Source organism: Pleurodeles waltl, chromosome 9, assembly GCF_031143425.1.
Source record: "Pleurodeles waltl isolate 20211129_DDA chromosome 9, aPleWal1.hap1.20221129, whole genome shotgun sequence".
NCBI classification, from domain to species: domain Eukaryota; kingdom Metazoa; phylum Chordata; class Amphibia; order Caudata; family Salamandridae; genus Pleurodeles; species Pleurodeles waltl.
Genome location: NC_090448.1, coordinates 283986989 through 284011464, shown reverse-complemented (window position 1 = coordinate 284011464; position 24476 = coordinate 283986989).

The following is a 24476-nucleotide window of genomic DNA, read 5'->3' as shown; positions in this document are numbered from 1 at the left end:
ATCAGCAAACGTTTTGATAAGAATCATTGTACATTTTTATATCTCTAAGTAGCATCAAAATCCTACTTAGTATATTTCCCTCCTGTTTGTGAAAGGGGAATTTGGATTAGATGAGTTTGGGCTGTTTAGGTAATTTATTTATGTTATGGTATTTGAGTTGTGTTTTAAAATTATTTTTCGTCCTATAGTCCTGTTTTTAAGATATGTGATTTTGTTTGCACTTTTATGGCAATTGCCGAATATAGATCTTTGACTGACTGACTGACCTTGTTACTCCTTTCAGATCAGAATCTACCACTCAAACATTATGGCCCATATTTATACTTTTTGACGCAAAACTGTGCTAACGCAGTTTTGCGTCAAAAAAATTAGCGCCGGCTAACGCCATTCTGAAGCGCCATGCGGGCGCCGTATTTATTGAATGACGGTAGCCGGCATTAGCCGCCGGCGCCGTCTGGTGTGCGTTAAAAAAAACGACGTACACCAGGTAGCGCCGGCGTAGGGGGATATGGGTCTTGGGCGTCAAGAAATGGGGCAAGTCAGGTTGAGGCAATTTTTTCGCCTCAACCCGAATTGCGCCATTTTTTTCCACTCCCAACCCCCATAGAAATGACTCCTGTCTTAGCAAAGACAGGAGTCATGCCCCCTTGCCCAATGGCCATGCCCAGGGGACTTCTGTCCCCTGGGCATGGTCATTGGGCATAGTGGCATGTAGGGGGGCACAAATCAGGCCCCCCTATGCCACAAAAAAAAACAAAAAAAAACACTTACCTGAACTTACCTTAATGTCCCTGGGATGGGTCCCTCCAGCCTTGGGTGTCCTCCTGGGGTGGGCAAGGGTGACAGGGGGTGTCCCTGGGGGCATGGGAGGGCACCTCTGGGCTCCTTCAGAGCCCACAGGTCCCTTAACGCCTGCCTTTTGCAGGCGCTAAAAAACGGCGCAAAAGCGGCCGTACGTCATTTTTTTTGTCCCGCCCACTCCCGGGCGTGAATTTTGCCCGGGAGTATAAATCCGACGCACATGCCTCGGAGTCGATTTTTTAGACGGGAACGCCTACCTTGCATATAATTAACGCAAACTCCATGGACTTTGGCGCTAGACGCGTCTAACGCCAAAGTATAGATATATGGAGTTAGTTTTGCGTCGGAATTGCGTCAAAAAAAACGACGCAATTCCGGCGCAAACGGAGTATAAATATGCCCCTATATGAGGCTAGCTCTAATGTCAGCTTATGAAAGGAGCGGGCCCCACAGCAGTGTAAAATGAATTTAGGAGTTCTACACTACTAGGACATATAAGCTACACAGGTATATGTCCTGCCTTTTATCTACATAGCACCCTACCCTATGAGTTACCTAGGGCCTACCTTGGGGGTGACGTATTTGTAGAAAAAGGGGAGTTTAAGGCTTGGCAAGTACTTTTAAATGCCAAGTTGAAGTGGCTGTGAAACTGCACACACAGGCCTTGCAATGGCAGGCCTGAGGCATGGTTAAGGGGCTACTTATGTGGGTGGCACAATCAAGGGTGTAGGCCCACTAGTAGCATTTAATCTACAGGCCCTGGGCACATCTAGTGCACTTTACTGGGGACTTACAAGTAGATTAAATAAGCTAATTGGGGTATGAACCAATGTCACCATGTTTTAAATGAGAGAGCATATACACTTTAGCACTGGTTAGCAGTGGTAAAGTGTGCAGAGTCCTAAAACCAGCAGAAACAGTGTCCAAAAAGTGCACAGAGGCAGGCAATAAGTTAGGGGTGACCACTCTAAGGCTGTCAGGTCTAACAGGCAGTTGAATGAATAACAGGATTTCAACTCTTTCATCGAGATGAGGAAACCAGACTCAACCTCGGAGAGTTTGTTTTGTGGCAACTATTCCACGATGTCCTTCATGGGCTACATCTATTATCTGTTGTTGCAGACTTTCCAGGATGACAATTCCCAGACATCTCAGGATAATGCCTTCATGTGTCACAGACAGTTCATATTTGACATTTTTAAACTTCTGGTATTCACTTTCACTGGAAAGAGGTTGGGTATGTTGGCTACATGACTGATGTGTATATATAATAATGTCTTTCAGTTTTAACATGTCACTATCTTGACTCATGGCTGTGACAATTTTTTTCCAATGAAATGGCAGCTGATGTGTTTGATTTCACTATGAAGTTTATGTAGGCCTCAGCTCTCTTAGATGGGGTACCTTGACACTGTATAGGCACTATGGAGAAGTAGTTGACAGGGATTTGATCTTTCCCTGGAGGATACACATGTAGTTGTACTGATGTTCGTAGACCCAGGGCTCAATGCCCTGAGGCACTTTGGACTTTGTATTACCAAAGATGGTCAGTAATGCTTTATGATCTGTCACAGGCATGAAAGGCTTTCCATAAACAAACACATGGAAATGTTCACAAGCCCACCACTGCTATGCATTCTTTTTCAGGTTGTGAATAAACACATTCAGTCTGCAACAGCTTTTTGCTTGCATACGCTACAATATGTTTTTGCGCATGTGGTTGTCCTTTGTGTTGGACAAGGATTGCACCTAACCTGTTCAGGATAGCATCAACAACAACTTCTGTTTGTAACTTTGAATACAAATATGCCATTTTTGTAGCATTTTCAATAGCTTGTTTGATTCTCTTAAAACTTTGCTCGCATTAATGTGACCAATGAAAAGAAACATTCTTTTTTGTTAGCTCTTCTAATGGAGCACTCACAGGAATCTCCATTCCTGTTGCTGGCAGACACCCCCCACACGACCACACACCTACATTTATGCACCCCCACTTACCCCTGGGTTTGCTGACATACACCCCCACACACTCGCACCCAAACGCGCACTCAGATACACCCATTCACTCGTGCACATTCACTCAGACACTTACACTCGCACACATGCACTAAAATAGACACCTTTTCCCCCTCCACATTCACACAAACATACCCACACTCATACACACACACACAACACACACCCATCTCCATCCTCAGCATACACACACTCACAAACGCACACACAGACACCCCCTCTCCTGCATTCATACACACATGTGAGACACCACGCACATCGATACTAACACCCCGCCTGCTCTCACACTGACATATACACACCCCACTCACATATACGCACCCCCCTCTGAATTCATGCACACCCCCACCCCCTCCACGCATGCATACATTCACACAATCCCATCTGCACACTTCCATACAAACATCCCCCATCCGCACACTTCCATTCAAATTCCCTCGATCCGTACACTTCCATACAAACACTCCGACCCAATAGCACACATACACACAGACAACCCCACTCACTCACAGACTTGCACACATGTACCCCCACACGCATGCATCCTAATTCACACACCTACTCACTCGTACCCGACACACCTCCCTTCCCTCCGCTTACATGATGCAGACACACACACCCTCCACGCACACATACATATACACACACACACTCATGCACACCTATTCCGCTACCAATACACACCAACACCGCACCCCCTTCGGACGGTCCAATTACCTGTTTCGGCGAGGTGGTCGTCCGGGATCAGATGGGTCCTGGCATCTGCCACCGCCAGCACGTACCACCGTACAGGACACTGGACATTACGAACGGCGGGCGGAGTCCTGTTGGCGTGGCAGTGCTGGCAGCAGAACCGCCTCTCTTCCTCTGTCGGCCAGGCCGACAGGGTTGGAGTTACACCCATAAATGGGCAGAAATCCTAATCAACTCCAAATATGGCAGTCTTCGAACCGCTAACACTGGTGGGCTGTTGGGGGCAGTGACTTCGGCAATCTTGCAAAAAGACAGGCAAACTCGTAATGAGGGCGCGGATGTTTAATGTTTGATTGGAAATTGTTATGTTTTCATTTTATGTTGTTTTTAATGTGTAATGATTGTAATATTTATGGTTGTATTTTTATTGTTACTTTTAATAATCAAACAAAGTTTACATTGAATTTCATTGAATCTTATTGAAATTATTTACTGTGTGTGGCAACTACCTATGTCAACAGTAAAACAAGATGAGCTCACTGATGATTTTACTTTTAATTCAATTTTACAACAGTACAACCTAAGAATTCCAAATAAGACCGTGCAGTTCCTAATTAAAGTTTTCACCTTCTACCTAAGCGTCAGAGTAACCCATTCATTTTCAGTACTGTATCTCAGGGTGTCTGAGTTAGGTGCTAAAATTCTATAGGCCCAACATATCATAACTTCTAGGGCTTCATGTAGCACACTAATAACCCTTAAATCAAGTCTCAAACTCAGGTCCTTGAGGGATTTCCCTACACTCATTATATATTCCACTATTTTTCCCCTAGTTATTCTAAGCATAGAGCGACTATGAAAGTGTAGACATGCAACCTCATATATTGGGACGGGGGAATGTTTAACTCATTAACTTTAAGTAATTGGTTGTAGCGTCTCCTCTCAAATGACTCACAGAGCATAGAAATGCTAATGACAGAAGGAATTATTTTACTTGCCTGCTGTTATAAAGATATTATAAAAGGCAAACTTTGAGTCTGCATTTTTTAACTTGTTCCATTTTTTCCTATCACCTAGCCAGTTATGATTTTTCAATTTTTGAATCTTTGGGAATACAATAGATTTACTTTTAGAAATATTTTTATTTAAATAGTACTTCTAAGCATTCTGTCATATCTATACTGAACATACCATCCACAGAAAGTAAAGCACTGAAAGGGGTTTGCCTTTCTTTTCATATAGTAGGGCATGCCAATCTCTAATGCTGTAATGGTTATATGCATGCCTCTTTTGGCACTCCCTCTTTTGTGGACCTATACTGTTTTTTTTAACTCTGAGCATGCACACTGGGTACTGCTATCCGACTTCATTAACAACCAGAGGCTACCATTATGCATTCATTATTTAATGCTAGCCCAGGCAGCACTTGAAAGAACATTACATCATAAAAGCAAAATCACTCTAGAATAGAACATTCAGAACATATAAGCAGTCCATAAACAGAGCAATCTTCCTCTTTTAAATGCTGCTCCTGGCTCAGATAAGTAACTCTTTCATTTATCAAGACGTTGATACAGTTACTGGTGTAAGCTTGACATGTCTTACAACCCCCATTTATCCTTATTTTAATTTAATTCTCATTTTGATTTATTACTCAATCACCCAGTATTTTTTTTGTCATTACCCCTTGCACAAAACGCATGCTTGCTTCCTATACCGTTTGATCGCCATGGGTACCTTTGTGTAATTGAAGCTCATGCTTGCGTCCCCTTCGATTTCCCAAACCACTGACGGAGCCTGCTTCAAGCCAAGGTGTCTCCAGGCCATGTGTTGCTGGCTGTGTGACACTTGTGCCACCGGCCATTGGTTTGCGAGCATGCCCCCATCACTGTCTGCACCACAACAGATGAAGCAGTAGGGAATCTGTAGGGTATTTCCTGATACCTCTAGGCCCAGCCAATGCATCTCAGAAAGGTTTGATGCATCAGGCAGGGCTTTTGAGGAGTGCATTGGGCAATGGCTTAAGCCATCCCAATGCAAGATTTGGGAATCATTTTGAATTGTGCTTAGTCATATTGATATTCATTGTTTCAAGACCCTGACTACAGATACTGTAGCGCGTCACACTGACAGTTGGCAGTTACATTATCTCTGCGAACAGCTGACCTGCCAGCAGTTCCAATTAGAGCATTTCTGCTTTATTGTTTTAAAAGGGAACAATTCTGCCTAGTTTCTATAACTACTCCTAAGAGAACCTTTGATGATATGGTATTCATAGGCCCTCTTTATGGAGCATATCCCTTCTTTACATTATGCCCAATAAGAAGATAGAATCTCTTGAGGTCCCTGAAGGGAAAATTAAGAAGAAACTCATAAAAAAATGATTTATCATGAAATGCAGAGCTGTGTATGCGAGACCATTCACCCAAGTCATGCAAAAGAAAAGAACTAAGAGGTGATCTTAAAGCAAGTGCTGGTCTATTTCAGAGGGACTCTCTGATACTGTGGTTGAAGGAGGTAAGAAAAGAATAGAGACCAAACATTCTGAGAGAGGTGCCATAACCTTGAAGAGGGTGGGAGGTCTAAGCCAACTACGGAACAAACTGCCACTACAGTCAGCCCAATCTATCTAGTGTCTTCAAACAGTTAAACTCCTGGTTGTTTTCTTTCCCATTATAACTCCTACCACTTTCTGCTGGTCTGTTTTAAGGTTTTCCAGCACCAAGACGCCGAAGGACATTCTCACCTTTAGAAAAATTCAAATCAAAATCAAGTTTAAGTACCTCAAAAGGGTTGGGAGATCCAAGCACCTCAAAAGGAGTTGGTGTTCTGTGCATCATGAAAGAGAAATGTGTTGGATGTGGCACAGTGGAAACGGGTGTCCCTAGCGGCCCACAAGTCCTTGACATGCAAGAGATTGAGTTGTAGAGGGTGAGTTCCAGGGAGATAATAATGATCCATGTGACGAGTATATACTTGATCTTGAACAAGGGAATGCTGATGACCTCTTCCGTGAGGATACAGTTCCATCTAACTCTCGTCAAGACGCAATCAAGAACCCTCTATGAAAAGAAATGTTCTCGCCACACAATAATAAACATCCCAGAAGTACTGAGTGGTGGCTACTTGGACATGTGGGCAATTTTATTAAGCAGTGGATCAGGAATCCATGGAGTGTGTTCTGAGTTTCTGGCCACTAAAACATGGAAAAAATTGGCTAATCCCTAAAGGGCATACTTTACTTTCCAGCAAGGTCATAGTGCATGGTTCAAGAAACTACACCAAAGACACAGAAACTTAAATGTCACCTATTGAGTGCAGCACCAATTATGCTGTTCACTAGGCTGATATGGAAAATATGGCTTCAGGGCTACAATTGTTGCTTGAATACTACAGCTTTTAAACCTACAGCTGTCAAATAAACGTTTTAACTGGAGGGAAACTTACTTTTAAATATTAAGGAAGACATCCCTAAACAGACCTTGTAGACCACTAGGTACATTGCCTGGCATTTAAAAGGGAAACATGTAAGAATTTAGGGCCTCATTACAATTTTGCCACCCGCCAAGTTGTAACCGCTGTGCGGCTGCATCTGCGGTGGCCATTTTGACATCCCCGCTGGGCCGGCAGGCGGAAACCAAGTTTCCGCCCGCCGGGCCAGCGGGGATGTGGGCCGCAACATGGGAGCCGGCTCCAAATGGAGCCGACGGTGTTGCGGCCGTGCGACGGGTGCAGTTGCACCCGTCGCGCTTTTCACTGTCTGCAGAGCAGACAGTGAAAAGCAGCATGGGGCCCTGTAAGGGGGCCCGCGACTCCCCGTACCACCAGCCTTTTCCTGGCGGTCCAAACCGCCAGGAAAAGGCTGGCGGTTGGGGACTCGTAATCCCCTGGGCAGCGCTGCTAGCAACCGCTGCGGTCGTAATGACCTCGGAAGCACCGCCAGCCTGTTGGCGTGCTTCCGTCATTTCAGCCCTGGCGGTCCTGTACCACCATGGTTGAAATGACCCCCTTAATGTTTGTATATTCCTGCAGGCATTAGCCCCTAAAAGCTATTTTCACTGTTAGAACTGTAGCGTGTTCTATGACGAAAATCATAAAGTACTGTTAACAATTTAATTCTCTGGATTTGGTTTGGAATAAATTGCAGAGATGGTTTAAACAATTTCAAAATATTTATTAACAGCCCAAATCAATGGTGAAGTTGTATTCTTTATAAATATACAGGAAAAGTAACTTTCAAAAAGGTATACATTTCCGGTATAAAGCCCCTGCCGGCTAATTAACATTGGACATCCTGCAGTTTGCCTGTCAGTGATGCTTTAATGAGGTGTGAATTACTACTCTCAAATCAGAGACAATGACTTGGTCTTGGCAGGATGGCTTTGTGGAGAAATGTGGCCCTGCTAAACTTAAGCAAGGCAGTTTAGGAGTGTCCAGGAACTTCACTAACTTAAAAGTGACTGGGGGAGACCTGAACCTTTATAGGTTAGTGATAAGAAACATTAGTTTGAGTGAAGTAGTGAGCTGGCCTCAGAACGAGTTTAAAGTGTTTGGGTGGGAGGGGACTGCTCTTTGCCTTTAACACACCCCTAGGTGTGCCACAAGCTCCCTCCAATGGCAGAACAATTTTGACATCTTGGAGGTTAGTGAGCATGGTGGATAGTTTGCCAATGCAAACAGGATGTTCAGAAAAAGTAGAAAGATTTGCCTTTGGGAACCTTTTGCACATTTGTCACAGAGTGGACAGGTGTCATACCTACCCACTGGCTAGAAAACTGAACAAATGAAGTACCTTACTCCCAGCCTCTTATAACACTTTTCGGGCCTGTGGCAGAACAGTAAATGACTGGACCTGCTGTCTATGATCGGTGAGGAGACAAGAAAGACTGAACCTGCTCCCACTTGTACCCAGGGCTGGGAAGTGGCCCCCAAAGGTTAGTTGGTCAAGCACCTGTGTGGATTGATCCCCAATCTGGCCTCTTCCTCAGAGAGTGCATAATGCATATTAGAAACCAAGGCCTTTTCAATTTCTAAAAATATATGGGATGAGGGACAACCAGTCGAGACATCAGACCTTTTCCTCCATCTCTAAAGGTCCCTAAAAACATTCTACTCTTGGGGATGGATTAGGGATTTACCCCAGAAATGCCCTCCATCGGGGCAAAAAGTCCACTAGATACCAGGGCATTATTGTATATATGAAACAATGGGATGGACCAAACTATAAACATTTGACGACCTAGTGACCCCACAAGGTCTAATTTGTGGGTTCCTCAGCAGGTGATAGTCCACTCACACAAGCGGGAGATTGTTTTTATTGAAAGAGGTTTCCCTGTGTGTCAGAGGAGCCCAGACCCAAATACCACAGCTACCTACTTCACCAAAATTAGTGAATTGGAAAGGAAAAGTCTTGATGTTTCCTTTTTTGCATTTTGAGGCCTTTCTTGTCACAGTCTTTTGAACTACCCTCACAAGTGGGTTAACATCTATATCAGGAGATATGTAAGACCATAGATGACTGGAACACTTGTTGTTATCAATTGAATTTCCCTGGATTTTTAGCTTCTAAATGTACGCCAGTGTGCAAAAAAGAATGCATTTTGAAAAATGCCCTGTTTCACACAGCATTGTGAGTATTCCCAAATTCAGAGTTGTACAAGCAACCACTATTCCTCAACTAATTATCTTGGATATATTTAAAAATTGCATATACATTTTTCATTTGTTAGGTTTGATTGAATGAAATGGTGCATGATCTGTAGCCATAGAAGAACCACTATAAGCTACAGCTGAGTTGACAAGAGGTTGATGGGTATTTTTCTACAATCATCAAACAGTATACATCACTGCAATCAGAAGCCTATGATGGATGCAACATTATATTATGTTTGTAAATCAGAGAAACAATTATGGATCAAAATATTATCACCTACTTCAATGTTTTTCTACTTGTTTTCATTAGTTAATTTTGATCATTATTTTCTTTGGAAAAAAACATTGAGCGGTATACACAAATTACCAATTGCTGAATTCAGAATTTTGTCTCATTTTCAGAAATGTATAGATTTTTGGGTTTACCCATAGGTTTTACACCAATTTCCACCTCAACCTGCCAGTAAGTAGAAACCTCGCAGATAGGAGTAATTGTCCACCACTTAGAAAATTGCAAAAACTGCAGCAAAATATGTTTTTCTTGCTTCATCTGTATCTGGAAGCTAAGAAGATGGCATGTGCGGTCAGTTCAGGGAACACCTGGCCTGGCAATTCAGGCTGGACTGTTCCTGTTAGAAGCAGGATAAAAACTGATTTGCATATGGCTGGGTCCAAACTGAGGTGGCATGGTGGACAAAAAAATGGATTGGGATGCAGCTCTGAGCAATTGTCAGTGGCTGAGATTAATTCAAGCATTCCTTCCATCAGCTTGTTGTTTTTGCATGAAATGCTCTAAGTTCGCAGAGTATGCCCAAATGTGGATCCTGAGCTCACTGTGCCTCTGGAGCCAAGCTATACCTGGCTGAAGAGCCGTAACTAGGAAGAAACCAGTCCCAGGATGCTCGTATCCTGGTTCGGGGTGGACCTGGCCTTACAGGTCAACCTGGACTGTTACTTTGTGGAATAGGTCCAAAACTGATTTGCATAAGGCTGGGTCCAATCTGAGTTGCCATAGCAAGCAAAAGTGATAGACTGGGATGTGGCTTGAGCGATTGCTAGTGGTTACGATTAATTCAAGTATTCCATCCATCACATTTTTTTGCATTTAATGCCCTAAGTCTGCTGGGTATCCCCAGATGTGTGTCCCAGGCTCACTTTACTGCTGGAACCAATCTATACTTGGATGAAGAGCCCCAACTAAGGCAAAACCGGTACTAGGTTGTTTGTGTTCAGGGACTACCTGGCCTGGCAGTGTGGGCTGGACTGTACCCATGAGAAGTAGGTCAAGACTTATTTACATATAGCTGGGTCCAAACTAAAGTGGCAAGGTGGGCAAAAAATGATGCATTGGAGTGCTTGAGCAATTACCAGTGGCTGAGATTATTTCAAGCAGTCCATCCATCACCTTGTTGTTTTTGCATTTGATGCCTTAAGAGCATCAGGTATGCCCAGACATGGGTCCTGGGTTCACTTTTCCACTGGAACCAACTATACCTTGCTGAAGAGCCCTAACCTGGGCAATATCAGTCCTAGGTTGCTCGTTCTCTGGTACAGGGAGGAGCTGTCATTGCAGTTCTGACTGGACTGTTGCCAGGAGGTGCAGGGTTAAGACTGATTTGCTTATGGCAGGGTCTAAACTGAGGTTGCATAGAGGGCAAAAACACAATGGAATGGGATGCAGTCCTGAACAATTGAAAGCAGCTGGGGTTAATTGAAGCATTCCATCTGTTACCTTGTTTTTTGTATTTACTTATGACAAGGCAGACCCCTTTGAAGTTCATTAACATTTCTAGGCCCACCTCAAATAGTCTTCCTGCCAAGGGGAGAAAACACCTTACCACTCCCATGTTACTACCTCTGCTCTGATAACAGTTTTCACACCCCATTAAGATCAAACACTTGATTGGCAGCTGCTGGGGAGCTAGAGAAAAGGCATTTTTCTCAAATGTAATTTTCCAAAATGTTTATTAAAAATCCAACTTCATCACTGAAGTAGGAGTTTAAGAAATATTAAAAAGAATTGCTGAATTATTTTTCTAGCTGGCTCCAAACCAGAGATTTTGAATTAATATCTAGTTTTCTCATAGGACAACCAGGACCTTCTGTAGTGAAAATAGCTTTTAAGGGCTTGTCCCTGCAGGAGTACGGTGACTTTAAATTTCAATATGTCCCATTTTAAACAACATGTACCCTACCTTGTGGGCTACAAGGCCAACATAGGGGTGACTTGTTAATATTTCAAATGTAATATTTAAAAGGAAAGTGTTCTCCGGTCTGGTCAAATAGGCAATTTGGGAAAATTGAGCTGTCTGTGTAATCTACAGCAGCCAAGTTACAATGAATGGCTGAAAGCTATGTTTTCTTTGTCACGCTAGAGGATGGCACAATAAGCACTGAAGTCCATAGATTTTATTTGCCTTTCCATACTTTCCATGCCATTGGTACACATTCCACACCATATACAAAGACATTGTAGAAGAGTTAAATATACATATTGATACATGTTTTAGGGGGTCACATAACTTTCACTGGGCATTTAACAGCAGTGCCCCAAAGTGCAGAGTATAAACTAGCAATTCCATTCAGCTAAAAATTGGGGTGATCATAAAAAAGGAAGGACATTTTGTCACAATTAAGATCTGTTTATTTGATTAATGGCCAACATTTTTTAATTTCACATTGGAAGAAAATCTTTTGGTTTTGGAAACATTAGTTGAATGAGAAATTAATAATCCTTTAATATTTGAAACTCCCACAGGGACACAGTAATAAAGTAAAAAAACAACAGTGGAAGAATCCCAAAACACATTAGAAATATAGAGCAAATTTTAATAAATAAAATGAACCCAACATGGCAAAAACTCGAATAAGCGGAACAGAGTTATGATATTTTAAACTTTAAGGTTTAAATTGCACCATAAAGCATTTACCACCAATCTGTAGTCATCTGGTTGCACATGAAAGGTACATGGATTAGGTGTAAAACCGAACAAAATGTTGCACAAGTCAGATACACGGAGCAGGTTCATCCCAGTCAAACAGTTGCTTTGAACTTTAAGTCGCAAAACTAGGCACACTGCACAGGGGGTCCAGGCAAACACATGTTGCTTTCCAGAGGTAAAAACTAGATCGCCTAGTGCTCTAATTTTTGAGGTAGCTTGGTCAAGCAGTTAGGCTATTCTTGGAGAAGTGCAAAGCATGTGCTGTACTCAAGTATTAATCATGCATCTCACACATTCAAAGGAATAACTTATATAAAAGTACGTTTTAAGATATGGATTTTTGAAGTTTTAATAAATGCAATCTTTCTGTGCGTAATTACACACCATAGGAATCAATAGGCAGTCACTTTTAACAATGTATATAAAATCAAAAAATGGGTTTACGAGGTTATGCTTTTGCAGGTTGGTTGTGGTCGTTGGTGGGCACACTGTGCCAGTTAAAGAGGCTCAGGCAGCTCCCGGTTCCGGTGGGAGCTGCACTGAAAGTCTCTCGGAGTAGATACATGGACACTGGGGGGGCACTTGAAAAAGGGTGGTTCTTGCAGATTTGATGGTAGTGCCTTAGGGTCCCCTTGTGGTGTCAAGTTGGCCTGGGGCACAGCTGGTTCCTTGTTGCAGGGTGGCTGGGTGCAGAGGGAGTTTGTGAGGAGCTGCGTGCAATGAAGCCCTTTGGAGCTGGAGGTAAGTCTCTTTGACGGCTGCTTACAGGACATCGGGGCACTCTCGCAGGAGGTCTAGGGTGTTCCTGAAGTCCCTCAACTGGGGCTTCCTCCTTGTCCTTTTTCAGCTCTGGCGGAGCTAGTTTTCTTAGTGACTGATGTAATTTGACCAGTACCCAGGGTACTGGTACAGTACGGACACCAGAGGGTGTAGTGCCACCAAACTTGGCACACTTACAGGGTTTGTCCAGGCAGTTAATGGTGTGTTGTCAGGTCTGGCTATGACTTCAGGTCCGGGAGATATTGGCCAGTCAGTGAAGTGACCCTCACTAGGTTGTTGGTTCTTTGTTGGTTGCAGAGTGGTACCTCCACTCTGGAGGGAGATATTGGATGACTGGTGAAGCTTGGAGGTTGTCTGGGTTTCTTGAGGTCAGTCCACTGTCCAACTCCTCTGCAGGTGCGATTGTCGAGCCTGGGTGTAGCAGGTCCACAGTTTTCGTGCCTTGGTTCTTTTTTGCAAACAAACACAAATGTTGGATGGAATGCAGAACCAATCAAACATTCATCCCCAGACACAGATCTGGGTTCTATCCATCAATTTGTTTGCTCACAAAACCACCCCTGTTTGACCCACCCATATGCAAATCAGTCTTGACCCTGTTCCCCATGGGAACAGTCCAGTCTGAATTGCCAGGCCAGGTCCTCCCTGGACCGGAAACAAGCATCCTGGGGCCATTTTCAGGGTACCAATTCATTACAACAGATTTAGGGAAAGAGCTCTGGCCCAAGGATCCTAGTTAGCATGTCAAAAAGGTGCCCTCTATCACACACTTGGGGGCATATTTATACTCTGTCTGCACTGAATATGCGCCTAAAATTTTGACGCACATTCAGTGCAAACCTTGCCCCATATATAAACTTTGACGCCCGAGCCCGCGGGCGGCAAAATGCTGCCGTGTGCGTAATTTTTGGGATGCGGCAACCCGCCTTGCGTTAATTATATGCAAGGTAGGCGTTCCCGTCCAAAAATGACTTAAACGGCCATGCGTCTTATTTATGCTTTCGGGCAAAAATGCCGCACAGCTGGGAGGCCGAGCCGGAAAATGACGCACAGCCCGATTTGCGTCAAAAATTAACACCTGGGTCAGGGCAGGTGAGAAATGGGGCAAACACACCTGTATTTAACCAGAACACACAGAAGCAACAGCAGAGTAGCACAGCAGCAAAAGGGAGACATGGAGGTGCTTCTCATCCAGCGTGCACACTGACGCAGAGCCCAGCAACAACAACAGCAGCTACTACAACACCAGCAGGGACCCCAAAGGCAGCGCAGAAGGCAGGAGAGGATATTCAGCACCAGAACAACCCTTCATGGGCTCAGGGAACATGACATCATCCAGAGGTACAGGTTGAACTGGCAGGCCATTCAGCAGCTGCTGCGCAACATAGAGCCACAGTTGGCACCCACCTTGCTGACACCCCACACCATCCCAACAGAAACCAAGCTGCTTGCCGTACTTCACATGCTGGCAAGTGGCTCTTTTCAAACAACTGGTGCCCTGGTTTCTGGAATATCACAGCCATCATTCTCTGCCTTTTTGTCCAAAGTACTGGATGCCATCATTGGACTCACACCCCGCCACATCTGCTTCCCTAACACACTGCAGAAGCAGCAGGAAACAAAACAGGGGTTTTACCTCATTAGTGGCTTCCCACACGTCCTTGGTGCAATCGACTGCACACATGTACGCCTTGTGCCACCTGCTGCAACTGAACACCTCTACTGCAACAGGAAGCACACACATTCCATCAATGTGCAGGCCATTGTCGATCACCAAGGATTGATCACCAACATCGTGGAAAAATATCCTGGGAGTGTCCATGACTCATTCATCTTCCGTCACTCTACCATCAATCAGCACTTCCAGGATAGACGGTATGGCAATGGACTACTTGTTGGTAAGTGCAGAAACCTACTTATATACACCCTGCACAGCAACCCCCTAGGACACACAACACATACACCACAACAGCAACATGTTGACAGGAACACACTGAGGTCATGATATCGCTAGCCATGTTTCATAGGCCAGCATTGAACCTGTCACACATCTGAAATGAGTGTACAGTCTAATGTTAAGACGTCAATGATCACAACGTTTGGAGTGGTTTGCCTAATTGTCACCTTGCAAAATGTAAGCATCTCAATGATGTTTAAATTAATCCATTGCATAAGTCTAAAGGTATGGGATGTCCAGGGTACATTGATGTGAATGTGTTAACAACACTGTCAAAATGAATCTGTGTATGGAACTATCATATAACCCCCAATGAAGACACAGGGACACCTGTATCACAAGTCACAATGCCAGGGAGTACACACTGTACTGCAAATCCCAAAACATACTGCTGACAACCGGTCAGCAGGCAAACACTTGTTCAGCCAAGTAAACAACCCAATGCAGATGGTACATCCTACAAGCCTATGAAGCAACACAATAACACAAAAGAGTCACAGACAACACAAGACAACTACTGCCATGCAAGGTGATATTAATGGGGCAAGCTACATCAACAAGATCCCAATCATTTTCTCTTTCAGCTGATCAGGGGTATGGGATCCAGCCATGGAAAATGACACCATTTGGCAACCCAAGCACTGCAGCAGAGCGTCACCTTGACGCACACAATGACGCACACAGGAGGACACGCAGCATAGTAGAGAGGACCTTCGGCATCCTCAAGTCGAGATTCAGGTGCCTCGACATCATTGGTGGTAGCCTCCTACATTCCCCTGAAATGGTCTGTAAGATCATTCTAAAATGTGCCATCCTGCACAACATTTGCATAAGAAGGAACATTCCCCTCTTGGAACCAGAACCACACATGCCTGAAGAGGAGGATGGTGGCCTGCAACATGAGGGGGAACAACAAAACACAGCTGCTGGATTGCGTAGGCGCCTACATATCGTAAACAATTTATTTTAAAAATAATCACCATCACCACTGTTTTAACTAATGTAAATAAACACCGATAATAATCACCATATCATGGTCTGGCTAATCATTTTGTTCACCATTCTATCTAACTATCAGAATAAGAGTTTAGCCTCATGGAGCATTGCTGATATACCGATCAGGACACAGAAAATCCCAGAGCAATTGTGATGCGTATCATACAACAGTCACATACACAAACACTGTAAATGACATATATCCAGTACATTTCACCTTTGAACAGGCAATTTGCAGAGGACCACACCTATATCACACATACATGTTGGAAACATGGTTCATGGCAGCATATGGCACACAACTAAGACACCATCACTCAATAAGGGGAAAACAAGACTCATACATGAGTCAGTTGATGTGCTATTGCATTGGTAACAGGAATGTATGACCAGACCCTTGACAGCAGTAAGTCCAACTGCATCCAATCTTTGCAAGGACTATCTGTGACTAGAGTTCCATATAAGCAGAACATAGACAGCACAAGTGCCACACATATGACAAGCATTGCGCACATGACATTCCATGTACATGTCAGCCCATATCCTAACTCCTGACACACCTGTGCCCCTGGTCACAACACACCTGTCTGAAGAGGTCCCTGGAATAGTAATACTGTATGTGTACCCCAATATTCCCTCCTCTACACACACAGACAAACAATAGAAATCCTGTGTGCCACACCCTTTCCTATGTTATGCCATTGCCATAGTACATCTGACTGCATGGACGTCAGGTCAATTAATACACTGGCTTATAGTTACTAAGCCTTTTTAGTACCTGTAGATTGCTTCCCATGTGAAAGGTACTGTTGGCCATTTGAATTCAATATTCACATACAGGACTTGTGAGAAACAGATGCAGCACACACCTGTGATCACCTCCATGCACACCACCCATCTGACCATGCACTGCCCCTGCTGATGCCTGGAACAGCATAGAAGTTGCCATTTTGTCAAATACACTGTTATGCATTGCTACTAATTAAGCCGTGTAACACAGCCCTTGGGTTCATGTGTCACCTTCAAAAACACAGGAAATACACAGTTTTCCATGTCAAGTGTCTTGTTCTTCCTCCGACCAGTCTTAGTCAGACCACTGATTATGTAACTTGTGAAATTGCTGGATCCAGATATACCCTGCATCCTGTCAGCCTGACTGGCACCTGTCTGTGCATCACCCTAAAGATTCCTTGTGGCTACATATGTACCACACTTGCTTTACCAAACCTCACATTCCTCAGAGGGTATTTTGTCATGTGCTTCATCAATGCATACCCAAATACATTGTATAGCATCATCTGCCTTTTAATCGTACCATATTTGTTAAATTGTCTTTGAATACCAAAATCATGGCCCATCCCTTGTCTGGGTCTCATTTATGCATGAACGACAAAGTGTGACAGTGTACCAGGGCCATATGCAGGGATTGAGTACGGTGCCTCCAGCAGAACCAGCTACCTCTGATAATGTCCATGAAAAGTCCACACATGTTAGGACCCTGAACGTTCACACGCTGAATCACATTGCTCACAACATATTGAGGGGCTGTGCGTGGTGAATAGCTGCGAGAATAATCAGCACAAAGGCTATGATATTCCTAGATGCAGTGGGAATTTTAGAGGCCAACCTGTGTACAAATGTTGTAATGACACCTGCCGGAACATGACAACTGAGACCTTATCTCACGCAGCACAACAAGGTTGCCCTGTTGACAGTCTCATTACACGTCTTCAGTGACAGGGTGGGACCATCCCCATGTAGGTTCTCATGTACTCATCGACTTTACTCACAATGATCTCCAAAGGATACTCAGTAGATACAGGAATAGCTGCCACTGACTCATGATGAGACCTAGACGTAACTGTGACAACAGACACCCCTAAAAATATACAGGATCAACATTGGACTACACACATGAACAAGACACCGCTGTGCAATTGATCACTGGAAAAATTTGGACTCGTGCTGCCTCGTCTGCTGGTCCACCACTGCCACTGGAAAGTTGTGACTCCGTCATATGACCACAACTGTGGCGTCATATTACATTTGTGGTTCACCTTTGGCTGTCTGGGCCAATGACATGGTAACTACTTTGTCTATGCATGTGCCGGACTCATGGTGGGTTCACCAACAAGTGCCTAGGAAGCAGTTACCAAAACATCTAGGACATGGGATGGGCATCTTGTGGACCATTGACATGAACAAGCGTCTGCCATCTATCTGGTGCATGCTTTGTCATTTGTGGTCTCTACGTTACCCAAAATCTTGGAAGTGCACAGAACAGATGTTGCTACATGTATGATTAGCAAATGTCCTCTCTCATTTCCACAATGACTTGCATCTAAGGTTTGGACACATTGACTTCACATTCATACAAGCATATTTGCAATAATGCATCTTGTGATGCGCACACACTGGGTCGACTAATAAATCAGTAGCCACTGCACACACATTGAGCCATAGGCATTGAGGTATTGTACTCATGTGCGTCACCTTGCTATCCTCTCCTGATGCGAAACATGCCCAATTTGTGCAATACATATATGTGGGCCACACATATGGCCATCTGGTGCGTCAGCCAAGAGTCAAAATCCTGTTAAGGACGTAGCGGGTCATGGTCCGCTGCAGTATGATGTCTCACATGTGAACATACACCATCAACACCAAAGTGGGTGCAATCAGCCTATCTCAGTTGTGTCCCAAATGTAACATTACATTAAAATGGAAAAAATACCCAAAACCAGTTCATGCCCTGAAATTGTGACGTTTTTATGGTTATGCATCATATTTTTTCACGCATACAGATTGTGCGTCATATTTTTCGATGCACAGGAGTGAAAATTAGGCTGCAGTCGAAAAATATGACGCACAATCTGTATGCGTGAAAAAATATGACACATAATGATAAAATCAGCAGCCATTTTATGCAGGAAGAGATGTAATAGGATATCCTGTTTACAGATTATGTACAGTGGGTGTGCTTTCACTTTCACTTTGCAGTCTGTGATTCTTCTAGACTGTGTGGCTGTGTTCAGAGTGTTGTCCAGTGATTTTGTGCTTTTGTGTCCTTTGTGCTACATTACTTGTTACTTTGTGAAATACATATTGTTGTTGTATACTGTCTGAGTGTGTTTTGTTTATAATTGTCCGGTATTGTAATGTATTTGTTGTTTGTGGGAGTCTGTTGTGGGCAGTGCTAGTTTGGGGATAGTTGGGCTCTTTTAGTTGTTAAGTTTACTTATTTTTTGTACTTCTACTTTCACCCTTTTCTCCTTTCTTCTTCTTTATCTCCTATTCCCCTTTTCGGTGCTGATATGTTGGGTAGGCCACGTCTTGGCAGGATGGGTGAGGAGGAGCTCGGGGGGTTTATCTGGCTGGTGTGCCATTTCCTCCCACTGATGATCGAGGCAGGGGGCAGGGTGATACAGGGGTATCACACCGAGGCGCGACGAATCCGGTGGGGAAAGGTGCTGCATCACTTGCAGTGCGTGTATGGGAGCCAGAGGAATGACCACCACCTGAAGCACCGCTGGGCTGACCTCATCACCAGGGAGCAAGATCTGCTGGACCACCTGGGAATAGTGATTGGTGGCCCTGTTGGTGAGTACAAATCATGTAAATCTGCACAATTAAAAGCTCTGTAGTGACATCAGATGATTTGTACAATATCTGCCGGCTAAGTTGCTGACTGTGTGGAATGCTGCGGAAACATACAGGGTCATTGATGGACTATGTGAAGGACCACAATTGCTAGATGTTAGGAAGCACGTGCTCTGCAAACTTACAGAATACTTTTGCTTAATGTAATTTGGTGCCGCCTTTGTGTCAGACAGCAACACAAAATAGGAGCCAATCATGTCGATATAGGTCACATTTGCCAGTGAAGTACAGATTTACTAAAATATTGGCAACCTTTGTTGACGCAATAGCTAGACTGACTTTAGAAACACTACATGATGCAGAAAATGAGTGCTGGCTTCACGTCAATTGATGATAGCAATGTGGCCCAGACATATGTCTCATGTGTGTCTGGTGAGTGTGTAAGGAATGCGTTTTTGGAAGTTCTATGAATGTTAGGGATTATTGTGGTCCTTCATCATTTTGGATACATGTCAGATCTGGATTTGAAAACATCGGGAAAAGGTGTAAGGTGCCCTCAGCTAACATCTTACACTGGTATTTGGAGTTTGTAGTGGCACATTCCAATTAGGGATGGCAGTTCAAAGGTATGCACATGGGTTCATATCTCTATGTTTGGTGCAAATCACCATTGCTGGACCACATCAAATGAAGAAACTGTACCAACATTAGGGCTTACAAAAGTCCCTGCCCCTCTGTACATTGTACCTATGTGTCATAAATGTGTCATGGCCACATAGGCTTTTTGACTGGTAATGCAGTCCTCAAGTGACTTTGGGTGAAGGTGCATGCGCTGGAGGCTGTCGTGAAGTGGATGGCTGTTGGGTGGGTGTGTGCCTGCGTTTGTGTACTTTGGGAGGGGGCGTCACAGACACACTGGGAGAGGACACAGGGGACGTGTAAATGGTAGTGGGGGTGGTGAGTGCACGTGAGCGGGGTATGGTGGTGGGTGTGCTGGTGCGGGATGTAGTGGCTGTAGTGGTAGTGCATGCAGGTGAGAGTGTAGACGAGACTGGGAGGGAGGTGGGAGGCAATGAGGAGGGGGACACAGTGGAGGCAGTGCATGTTGGTGTGTCTGTATGTGTGTGATGCTTGCATGAGTGCCTGTGGGATGTGTGGTGCTTATGTTTGCCAGAGCTTCCCTTGTGTGTTGACGTGTGTGCATGCTGGTCTGATGGTGTGCTTGGGATAGGCTGGGGTACAGGGGATTGTGTCTGGGTGGAGGAAGTTGGAGGGGGGAGGCCAGAGACAGGGACAATGGCTGCCATCAGTGCTGAGGCCAGAGTTTGCAGGGTTCGATGAAGGGCAGCCTGACCAGAATGAATGCCCTCCAGGAATGCATTTGTGTGTTGCAATTCCCTTTCTACACCCTCGATGGCATTCAAAATGGTAGACTGCCCAACAGTGAGTGACCTGAGGAGGTCAATGGCCTCCTCACTGAGGGCAGCAGAGGTGACAGGGGCTGAGGTGCCTGGGGCGAAGGTGATGCCCACCCTCCTGGGTGAGCGGGCACGGGGCGAAGGCTGAGGGGCTGCTGGGAGGGCGGTGCTGGTAGGGGGGGTGGCGGCTGTACCTGTAGAAGTGGGGGGCACAGATTTTGCCGCCACCACAAGGGAGCTCCCATCGGAGGACGAGTCCGTGTCGCTGGTTGCAGATCCTGTGACCGCCGTGAAGCTCCCCTCGCCCTCCGTCCCACTGGTGTATTCCGAGTCTGTGATGTGGCCCTCCATGGCCATGTGGGATGCAGCTCCCTCGTGCTCCGGTGCCACTGTACCTCCGCCTGATGATTCTGATGCACACAAGAATAGGGAGACCACAAAAAGGGGGGGACAACAGAAGAAAGAAATGTTGAGTGCATGGCTTACCGCTGCCGTTGGCAGACAATACAGACACAGCAGCCCCCTGCACTACGCCGCGCTGTTGAGCTCTACAGGTGCAATTCCTGGGCTATGGCCTACATAGCTATGGTCAACATCTGCACACATAGATGACACAGGGGCATGTATACCTGTACTTGGCACTCTACAGAGGTGGGGTGGGGTGCCACATGGCCTGCATTATGGAGGGGCCTAGCCTACAGGACTCGCCCTGGCCTAGGGAAACCAACAGCCCTCCTCCCCCACCCAGACACCTTCACTGTGCGCAAAGTTTGCTGAATGATGTTGTACTCACCCCCTTGTGTCTGCTGTGATGCCCTCAAGCGCCCATCCAAATCAGGGTAGGCCACCGCCAGGATCCGTAACATCAGGGGGGTCATGGTTCGATGGGCACCCCTCACACTTTGGGAGGCCATCCCCAGCTGAGCCTCCGCCGTCTTCTTACTCCAGCGGCGAATGTCCTCCCATCTTTTACGGCAGTGGGTGCTCCGTCTGTGGTGGACCCCCAGGGTCCGGGCGTCCTTGGCGATGGCACGCCAAATATCCTTCTTCTGGTGGGCGCTGACCTACATGAAATGTACAGGAGAAGAAGAGAAGTCATTAACAACTGCACCATCTAAGTGAGTGGCCCACATCCCTAGCCTTGCCATGGCACATGCATTCACAGTCCTTCATGCACGCAGAACTGTGCCCCCTTCCTTCTTACAGCCAGCCCTCTCCACACAGGCATAGCCCATACAACGTGCTCCCTGTGTACTTACCTGTTGGTCTGGAGGACCGTAGAGTAGCGTGTACTGGGGGAGGACCCCGTCAACGAGCTTCTCCAACTCCTCTGCAATGAAGGCAGGGGCCCTTTCCCCAGACGCACAAGCCATTGTCTCTTCCAGACCGAGGTCACAGCAGCACTTGCAGTGTAGGTCCTCTCCTGTCGAAGATCAGGTATCGAGTGATTCAACAGATAGAAAATGGCGGTCACATGCGTGGCGGTCACGTCCGCGGCAGTGCGTAGCATCACCGCCGGCGTACATCGTCATTGGTTCCTGGGACCCATAGGGTTAACCAATGCAGCATTGCGCCGCGGTCTATGACCGCCTACCGCAACGGTGTACAACGCCAGCGCAGTTACCTCACATCCCATTGTCCCACTTTAGAGGTCAGGCAGCCGCCATTTCAGAGGCCCACATGGCCTAATTACCAACTGCGTCACACAGACCTAGGCCTTGTCGCACAACACAAATACAGGCCAGATTCTGTGTATGAATGGTGTTCTGTGTAGACTGTGGGTACATACCTCCGAGTTGTTTGACTCTGTGGTCGCTGTTGTCCTTCCTAGGCACCGTCCGCTGGGACATGGGAGGAGATGGCGGAATCCTCCGGTGTACCGACCGCTGGTGGACCTGTTGACAATGGAGGAGCGACATTTGATCATCACCTACAGGTTTGACCGTGCCACAATCCAGGAACTGTGTACACAGTTGGAGCCTGACCTGATGTCAGCAATCCGCCATCCCACAGGGATCCCCCCTCAAGTGCAGGTGCTATCAGTGCTCCATATCCTTGCAAGTGGGTAATTTCAAACAACAGTGGCCATGGCATCAGGGATGTCCCAGCCTATGTTTTCCAACGTGTTGTCCAGAGTGTTGTCTGCCCTGCTGAAACACATGCGGAGCTACATCGTTTTCCCTCAGGTGGAGGATTTGCCAACAGTGAAAGGGGACTTCTATGCCCTTGGACATATCCCCAACATCATAGGTGCCATTGATGGGACCCATGTAGCTCTGGTCCCCCTCCCATAGGAGTGAACAGGTGTACAGGAACCGGAAGAGTTATCACTCAATGAATGTACAGATGGTATGTTTGGCAGACCAGTACATTTCCCAGGTAAATGCTATGTTCCCTGGCTCTGTGCATGACGCCTACATCCTGCGGAATAGCAGCATCCCGTATGTGATGGGTCAACTCCAGAGGCACCGGGTGTGGCTATTAGGGGACTCTGGTTACCCCAACCTGTCATGGCTACAGACCCCAGTGAGGAATCCCAGGACCAGGGCAGAGGAACGCTAAAATGAGGCCCATGGGTGGACTAGGAGAGTGATCGAACGCACCTTCGTCCTCCTGAAGGCCAGGTTCAGGTGCCTCCATATGACAGGTGGTTCCCTATTCTACTCACCAAGTTAGATGTGCCAGATCATCGTGGCCTGCTGTATGCTTCACAATTTGGCTTTGCGACGACAGGTGCCTTTTCTGCAGGAGGATGGTCCAGATGACGGTGTTGTGCAAGCTATGGAGTCTGTGGACAGTGATGAGGAGGAAGCAGAGGAAGAAGACATTGACAACAGGGACTCAGTTATCCAGCAATATTTCCAGTGACACACAGGTACCTCTATCCTGTCTGTCGATTTCAACCACTATATGGTAACTCAGTTGTACATTTCCCTTACGGTTTCACAGGTGTGGTTTCCAACGTGTGTCATCTGCTTAGATTCCTCTTGGACTTGAGATGTGTGACATAGGTATGTTGACATTACATTTGAGAACGCATTTTGTCACTGTCATTGCTAATACACATTTTCAAAATCACAGACTGACTCCAGATTGTTTTGTGCTTCAAGGGTGTTTATTGCAGTGCTAAATATTGGAGGGGGGTTGTAAAATGGTGAGGGGTGATGGTGGAGGAATGTCCACGGCAGAGTCCAGTCTAGTCTCACAGGTGCATTGCCCATATGGTCATAGGAAGTGGAGCTGGGGCAGTTCCATTATGGACAGGGTTACAAAGTGGGACAGTAGGATGACAATCAGGTGTCATCAGTGCCACAGTGTCCCTCCTGGTGTTAAGTATCTCCTTCAGCACCCCTATGATGGTGTCCAGGGCGGTGCTGATGGTTCTGAGTTCCTCCCTGAACCCCAAATACTGTTCCTCCTGCAGCCGCTGGGTCTCCTGAAACTTGGCCAGGACCGTTGCCATTGTCTCCTGGGAGTGGTGGTAAGCTCCCATGATGGAGGAGTGGGCCTCGTGGAGATTGGGTTCACTAGGCCTGTCCGCCCCCTGTCGCACAGCAGCCCTCCCAGTTTCCCTGTGTTCCTGGGCCTCCGTCCCCTGGACCGTGTGCCCACTACCACTGC